Below are 7,187 nucleotides of genomic sequence, written 5' to 3'. Positions count from 1 at the left end.
CACCTAAAAGCGTCAGCAGATGGCAGGAGCTACATTTGAAGCGCCATAAGTAAACTATCAAGCTACTGTATCTTCCACAGGAAGTTCTGACAAATCAGAATAAAAGCCTATTTAGAAAATGGAGGGATTATCTAGTCGAGGTTATAAGGGACTTTTAATTTGAAACAAGTGTTGAGTTTGAAATGACAGTGCGATATGTTAACTTTACAAAGACAACGGAGTGGATAAAAAGTAAATATATAAACACACAGAGGGATCAATAAATAACGGACCGTCTATAATGTAGTTTGTTTCAAATGAAGCTGGGAGCCTCTGCAGTTGTGGTGAGTAAAAGCCCCGCCGCTATTTGTTAATGTTATTACTTTATGTCCGAGCATGAGGATGTACCATTGTTTGCTAGCTTGATGCTAATGACAGTAACATTAACTCAGCGGGTTGACAAAGTGCCTCTGCTGTTTCACACCATCATTTTCCCCTTTTACTCTGTGTGGTAACATCCCTAGAGGAAATATTAAAAACGCTGGGGTGTTGTTGTCATACAGTTGTATACGGCAGCAGATCGTTCTGTGTTTCTACTGGTCAAAGTGACGGCTTTTCCCAATTTGCAGACACTTTCAGCTGCTGGTCTTCTTTTAGTTAGCTGCTAACTGCTATCAGCTACTTCTATATCTCCTGCAGCAGGTCACACACATAGCACGTCATCAAAACATCACACCTGTGCTGTCCATCATTCCATCAGGTTCAGAATCTCCTTTGGTATGTTGATCAAGGCTCAAGGATACTTTGACATGGGGAATGGAGGAGCTGGGGATTGAACCACTGATCATCTGAGTGGTGAGTGACCTGCTCTACCACCTGAGCCACCGCCGCCTTAGCACTTTGCCTGCAGTTAGCGGTCAATCATGATAGTTTGGGCTGTGAGTGTGCAAGGAGAGGTGTTTGTCATTTAAATGCCCTGCCTAATTTCCCCCTGCTCTCCAAGTGGCCTTCATGCAAGGTATGCTGTTGTGTAATACCAAGGGGTGAGATGGACCATCCAATGAAGAGCAGCAAGTATTTCATGGTTAAAATGCTCCAGGTGAGGCTCGAACTCACAACCTCGGCATGACTCTGCAGGTTACTGTCTTATAAGTACCGCGCGCTGACCGATTGCGCCACTGGAGCCTTGTCAGTTACATGGTGGCTGATCTTATTGTCTGCTCAGATGGTAAGGAGCTCCTCGACTGCATTGTTTTCCCAATTTGCAGACATTTTCAGCCCGCTGCTCTTCTTCTTTGAGCTAGCCGCTAACTGCTATCAGCTACTTTTATATCTCCTGCAGCGGGTTGCACGCAAAGCACGTCATCAAAACGTCACACCCGTGCTGCCCATCATCCCGTCCTGCAGAGAAGAGAAGTTGTTTCGGTACCTCCATTCCCGGCAAAGTGAGGCGGCATACGGTGCAATATTCCCGCTTTGAACAGGCAGTGTAAAAGGGTCTTTAGTCAGTTCTAGCTGCATTTAGAGAGGAATTCTAGTGGAGGGTTGGACTAAACCATTTTGCAGCTTTAAGAGGTGAGAGGGGTCTCAGAGAGTCTCCCGTATTTTTTATACAAAGTTCAATCTTTCAACAGATATATTCGGCTAATTCTAATTTAGTTATGGTGCCAGTTACTTCAACGTATATAATTGCAGGCAAAACCAAACTTTTCCTCCTAGGCTTTTCGAGGCCCCCCTCCAGTTGAGGCCCTGAGTAATCAGTCCCAAATATAAAGTAACATATTTACCACAAAAATTGTGCTTAATACGTTACTATGTATAATAATATGACGCTATAGGAAGCCACCAGATTCTGATGTGAGTTCAGATTCACCACCATAAAAAACAGACCCAAAGGATCTGCATTATTACTGTTGTGGAAGAATTTAGCCTAATGACTTGATTTTGTTTTGGTTAGTCCTTGAATGCATGTAGAAATGCAGGAAATTAAAATCACATTGTGATCAGCCTATTTAAAACCTTGTACCTAGAACAAGCCTGCAGATTTCTACCAGGGTGCACTTGCCTTAACAGCTACCTGCAGTTACTCAGTATCACCTGTAGGCGGAGCCGTGAGGCCGGCCGGTGGAGCAGCAGCAGTCAGTCGGTCGGTGTCCTGTCATCCAGCGGCGGCGGCGGCGGCAGGGGCAGCGTGGGCAGACCGGGAAACCTCATTCACACCGAAACTCAGAGCCGGTGCGGTGGGCGGACAGCTGCAGAGGAGCCGGTGTGCTTCACACTGAACAGCGGTTTCATTCGTGTCATGTTTTACATCTTTATGGGACACGAGCACCGCCCTCGTTAACATCTGGAGAGCTCGCGCTTCATAGTGAAACTACACTTCCTCGTGCCCGCGTGATGTGTGGCAGGGATAACTTATGAAGTGACCGGCGTTTAGCATCTCACCGGTGGAGCCGTCGGTGCTGTGCTGTACTGTGCTGCAGGAACCGGACTCAGTTGGAAGGTAAGCGGGGAAACACTGTGTATCACACCGAGCCGTGTCGCTCCTCACCCGGGCTGTCAGTGTGTGCACACCTCGGTGTTTGTACGGCGGGAGCTCTGAGCTGCCAGCATCTTGTTCACAGTGCAGGTATGCAGGGTTTTTTCTTTTTTTAAAGGCGCTGCAGCACGCAGGGGTCTCTGGGTGGGGTCTCCCGAGGCTCACAGTGGAGACCCATGGGTGTTACAGTTAATGAGTGACGTGTACTCGGAGTGAGAGAGTTTTACACATCTGGGCAGGCTGAGCCTTTCAAATTAAAATGTGGTTGTGTTTTAATTTGACAATGTGTGGTTGTCATGACAGGAACAGGTGTGTGTAAGGTTTTACTCTTTGACACACACACATGCATAGGGTCCTGATGCCTAGATGATATCTTGCTGTATTGATGCTTGCTCAGTGGCTGTAAGGCCAAGCCATAGGGGGTTTCATATACTGATCCAGTGGTGTGTGTGTGTGTGTGAGAAAGAAAGCAAAACAGAGAGAAAACAAATGGTATTCAATACCTTGCAGCCCACTGGCAAAATCTCCTCTATATGTCATGCTCTAAATACTGTAGTAAATCAAGTCAAAGTCTCATGCAGGTACAGTACATGATGCACACACACACACACACACACACACACACACACACTCAGGCAGGTTACAGGAGTGATAAATCGATTTGAGAGTGTTTCAGGCTCCGGGGCTGTCGAGATGAAAGGGTGCAGTTTTTGGTTGCTGGCTGCACAGAAATCCCACAGAGACAATTAAACTACTGACCCGTGTCATCAAGGATTTGTTTTGGCTTCCTGTTTGGAAAGATGGTAGGAAGTAGACTTTTGGGCCAGATGGCAAGAGCATGCACACACACACTCATACACAAAGTCATGCACCACACACACACCTGGAAGAGCCGGTTAGAGGCCCTACTGATGGAAACAGGATTAGTGGCCAGGGTTTGAACCAGTGACCTGCAGTTGTGCGTGGGGACTCGGTGTTGAGACTCTAATTTCCTACTCATGGCCAGCACTCTTTGACTTTTTTTAGATTATTTTCCAGTGCTTATATCTCATTATGAAACTTTTCTTCGTCCAAAATGAATAAAACTTTCAGCAAAGACGCTATAATTTGACAAAATCTATAGCATTAGTTTCTGTTTCATTTCACACTGTGCCTGAGCTGTGGAAACATCTTGTCTTGTGTTTAAGGCTGAATGGGATCCAATTGGCAGAATGTAACTGATGTACCTGCAGGGATTGCTAGCCGCTGATTGAAGGTTTTATTTTGGAGGGAAAGTCTTTGAGTAAACTTGAATTTGCACTCTTGGTGCAACTAACAGTTATTTTCATTATTGATTAATCTGCTCATTATTTTCTTGATTGCTTATTTTGTCAATAAAATGTCAGAAAATAGCGAAAAATACCCAGTGTAATTTCCCTGAACCCAAGTTGAGGTCTTTAAATGGTAGGTTTCATCCAATCAACAGTCCAAAAATCAAAAGCTCTTCAGTTTATAAGCATTTACGAAGCATGAAACCTGCAAATGTTTGGCTTTTCTAATTAAAGAAAAAAATCTAAAAACATTATTGGATTATTTAAATAGTTATGTTAAACGTTAACCACAATTTTTTGCTAAATTTTATAGCATTCTGATAAAACTTTCTAAAACAGAACTGATGGCTTTCCATTCACAAAGATTAATTATTTTTACTAGGGCGGCACAATTATTCGCAATGTTTTCGAGCTTGCAATTTGGCAAGTGCAATATCCAAATCACGGGAGCTGCAATTTTTTGATAAAGGTAAAATGTGTCACAGCATGCCATTATAAATAAAGCATTGTGGTGCTTCAGTGAAAATGACGTGCAAAATTTACTATCCCTAATTAAATTGTGATTCTGATCTGTCAGAACAATTATAGTGTGACTTTTTTTGCATATCATGCAGCCCTGTATTTTACCAACTAAATCTCCTCTTGTTTTCTGCTCTTTGGAACGAAATGGGGATGAATGGGTCTGATAGAGTCATTTTGGCACATGCATGCATGGATGGATTATTGAATGGGCCTACCAGACACAGGCCAAAGGGCCCAAAGTGTCATTGCCCCCGAGAAAATGTCACTCAAATGAACATGTACCATCCAGGAAAACATTCTAAATGACCACTAAAGGGGGCAAAACAACTACAAAGTGACACAAAACAATAAAAAAGACACAACATCACCTCGAAGAGACAAAAAAAAGACTATAAAGAATCACATAATCACCACAAAGTCTGTGTGTCTTGGCCCTATCTGTGCCCAGGAGCCCATTGTCTCATAATCTGCCCATGCATGCATGTAAAAAGTTTTGCAGTGAATGTGGCAACGGACTAATATTTTCATTACTGATTAACCTGCTGCTAATTTTTTGCTGAAACAATTAGTTTGTAGGTATTTGAACTAGTGAAAATGCTTTCAAATGCCATGTCTGGGTCCAAATATATCCAGTTTACTATCATGTAAACACACAAAACATGAAGAGAAAATGCATGAAGAAATACCTAAAAGAGGAACTGATTATCCAAAAAGTTAAATCAGCCAGTCATAATTAGCATTAAAGATAAATAGAAAGTGTGAAATCTCAAATCACACAAAATGTTGAAATGGTCCTTTAACTGTCCCCAGCTGAACCCAAAACTAATCTTGAGAATCTGAACTCTAAACTGCTTTGGAATAAAAACATGTCCAGACTTTGACACTCACAATTACAACTGAAAGTGCTTCACGTAGTCAGAAGATGAAAGTAGAGCGAACACACACATTCACACACACAGCTCTACACAGGAAGCTGACAGCATCCTGGAAGAAGTGTCACCTGGAGTGAGCCGTCACTCTGTGTCTGTCAGTGTGAATATGAGAGATATCTGTGAGCACGGTGGCGTTTTGCAGGTGTGTGTTTGATCTCTTTGTCTCTCTCCCCTGGCACACTGAGCATGCCGTGTTAAGCGTGTTTGAACAGGCTGAATTTGACAATAGCAGGTTTATTTCTGGGCCGCTGCTCTGAGAAGTGAAATGCACCTTCATGTTTATATGGAGTCCTCCGCCGGGTGCATCAGGGTGGAAAACTGGTTTGGTTTTCCAGGAGCCCTCCAGCATTTTTTACAATGCATTTTTCATGGCAGTTTGCCCATGAGTGGATCCTCTCCAGTGCCTACAAGCTGCGCTGTTTATCTTTCTGGCTTGTGTTTTATTATGCCACTACTTGTCACTGCACAAGCACATCTAGGAGGTGCCTGTCAAAAGATTTCAATAGAGTTTTGACTAAAGTTTCTTAAGCAAAGGCAGGAAACAAACACATGGGGAGTACTGTGAACTGTCAGGCCCGCAAGGAGGCTCTGTCTTCTCTTAATATCTTACTCAACTTTAAACTGCTGCAGGAATTTTGTTATATTTGAATCCGTATCAAAACCATTGGTGCCATTTTGGTCATGTTATGTGCGTTCATGTTCATGCTTTCCTTGTTAATGATGTCAAATGTCAAAAAATAGTGAAAATGCATCACAAGTCTGCAGAGCCAGGGGTACATCTTCAAAGTCAGTACTTGTTTTGCATTGTGATAATATTGTATCATGATTGGGCCTTTGTTTATTCCCACCCCTACTGACCCAAAGTCCCAAACCCAAAGATATTCATTTTACATAAATATAAAACAGAAAAAAGACACATTTTCACATTTGGAAATGGAAACTGGCAAACTTTTGGTGTTTTGCTTGACATATGACCTTTTGGGATGTGGCCTCTAAGGCAAAGCAACATCTACCTGCAACCCCTGAGCAAAGGCTCCATATGTCTATGAGATGTAAACAGTTTAACCTGATGTATAATAATGGGCACTGATGTACACTTACGTAAGTGTTTCACGTGAGTAGTTATTAGCCATGACCCTTGAAAGCCGGAGATTCGAATTGTCAGTTGGAGACCCCTTAGTTGGCTGAGATTGCTTCAAGTCGAGTCAATCTTTTTCTTTTTTTACTAGTCAGTATGCTGTGCAGTTTACTTCTGAGAAAATTTTAGTTCCAAGATTTTGCTATGGAGTGAGCGCTTTTGACTTTCACGCTACTCTGCAGACAGGATGCAGTGGCACAGAGGAGATAACGTCTTCGAGATAAAATTATCTTCTCTTTTCTGCTTGTAAATGGTGAATTTACAGCTCACAGATACCTAATACGACACAGTCTCTGGCTTTTGTTTAATATCCAGCGTTAGCAAAAACTATGTTGTTGCATATTCATATTAAACAGTCAAATCTGATTTGACTGCAGGGTTCAACGCTAAGGTTTTTTTTCACTTGCCCGGTCGGGCAAGTTGGTCAGAGATCTACTTGCCCGAAGTCAGTTTTTACTTGCCCTATAAAAATTGTTTAATTTAAGCGGCTATCAAATAACAAAGACTGCAGTTATTTTTATGTTATGTAATCTTTATTCACACTGTATTTATTAATTAAAACAATACAGTATAGGAACATACAATTTTATTGAATATAATAAAGTAAAAAGTCACTTGACATGCTGCTGTTTTGTGCTATGACCTATTTAGTGTTGGAAGTTGTTATTTACGTGACAACGCCTGAACGCAACACAAGCTCAGCATGAGTGCCGTGCTGAGCTGCTGTGCAAGCAGCGTGTTTGTCTGTGCGTAACAGCAGTCTGTTG

General features: G+C 42.4%; 1 protein-coding gene and 1 non-coding gene across 7 annotated transcripts in view; one reads left to right on the top strand and one right to left on the bottom strand.

The window, feature by feature from the left end:
• Positions 1 to 1,070: 1,070 nt before the first annotated feature.
• Positions 1,071 to 1,164, bottom strand: trnai-uau (transfer RNA isoleucine (anticodon UAU)). Its single transcript has 2 exons — positions 1,127 to 1,164; positions 1,071 to 1,106 (listed from the first exon to the last, which is right to left on the bottom strand). It is a non-coding gene; the product is annotated as a tRNA-Ile (tRNA).
• A 944-nt stretch (positions 1,165 to 2,108) lies between these two features.
• The window catches only part of rhbdf1b (rhomboid 5 homolog 1b (Drosophila)), a 60,488-nt gene continuing 55,409 nt past the window's right edge, over positions 2,109 to 7,187 (top strand). For 4 of the 6 annotated variants that reach the window (XM_050060619.1, XM_050060620.1, XM_050060622.1 and 1 more), the window contains exon 1: positions 2,109 to 2,482. The gene's annotated coding sequence lies outside the window, so the exon portion shown is untranslated. The remainder of the gene's footprint in view (positions 2,483 to 7,187) is intronic. The other 2 variants (XM_050060614.1, XM_050060621.1) reach the window with 2 other exon arrangements.

This window comes from Epinephelus moara, chromosome 13, assembly GCF_006386435.1.
Source record: "Epinephelus moara isolate mb chromosome 13, YSFRI_EMoa_1.0, whole genome shotgun sequence".
Taxonomy (NCBI): Eukaryota; Metazoa; Chordata; class Actinopteri; order Perciformes; family Serranidae; genus Epinephelus; species Epinephelus moara.
This window is presented reverse-complemented; position numbering and strand designations above follow the sequence as displayed.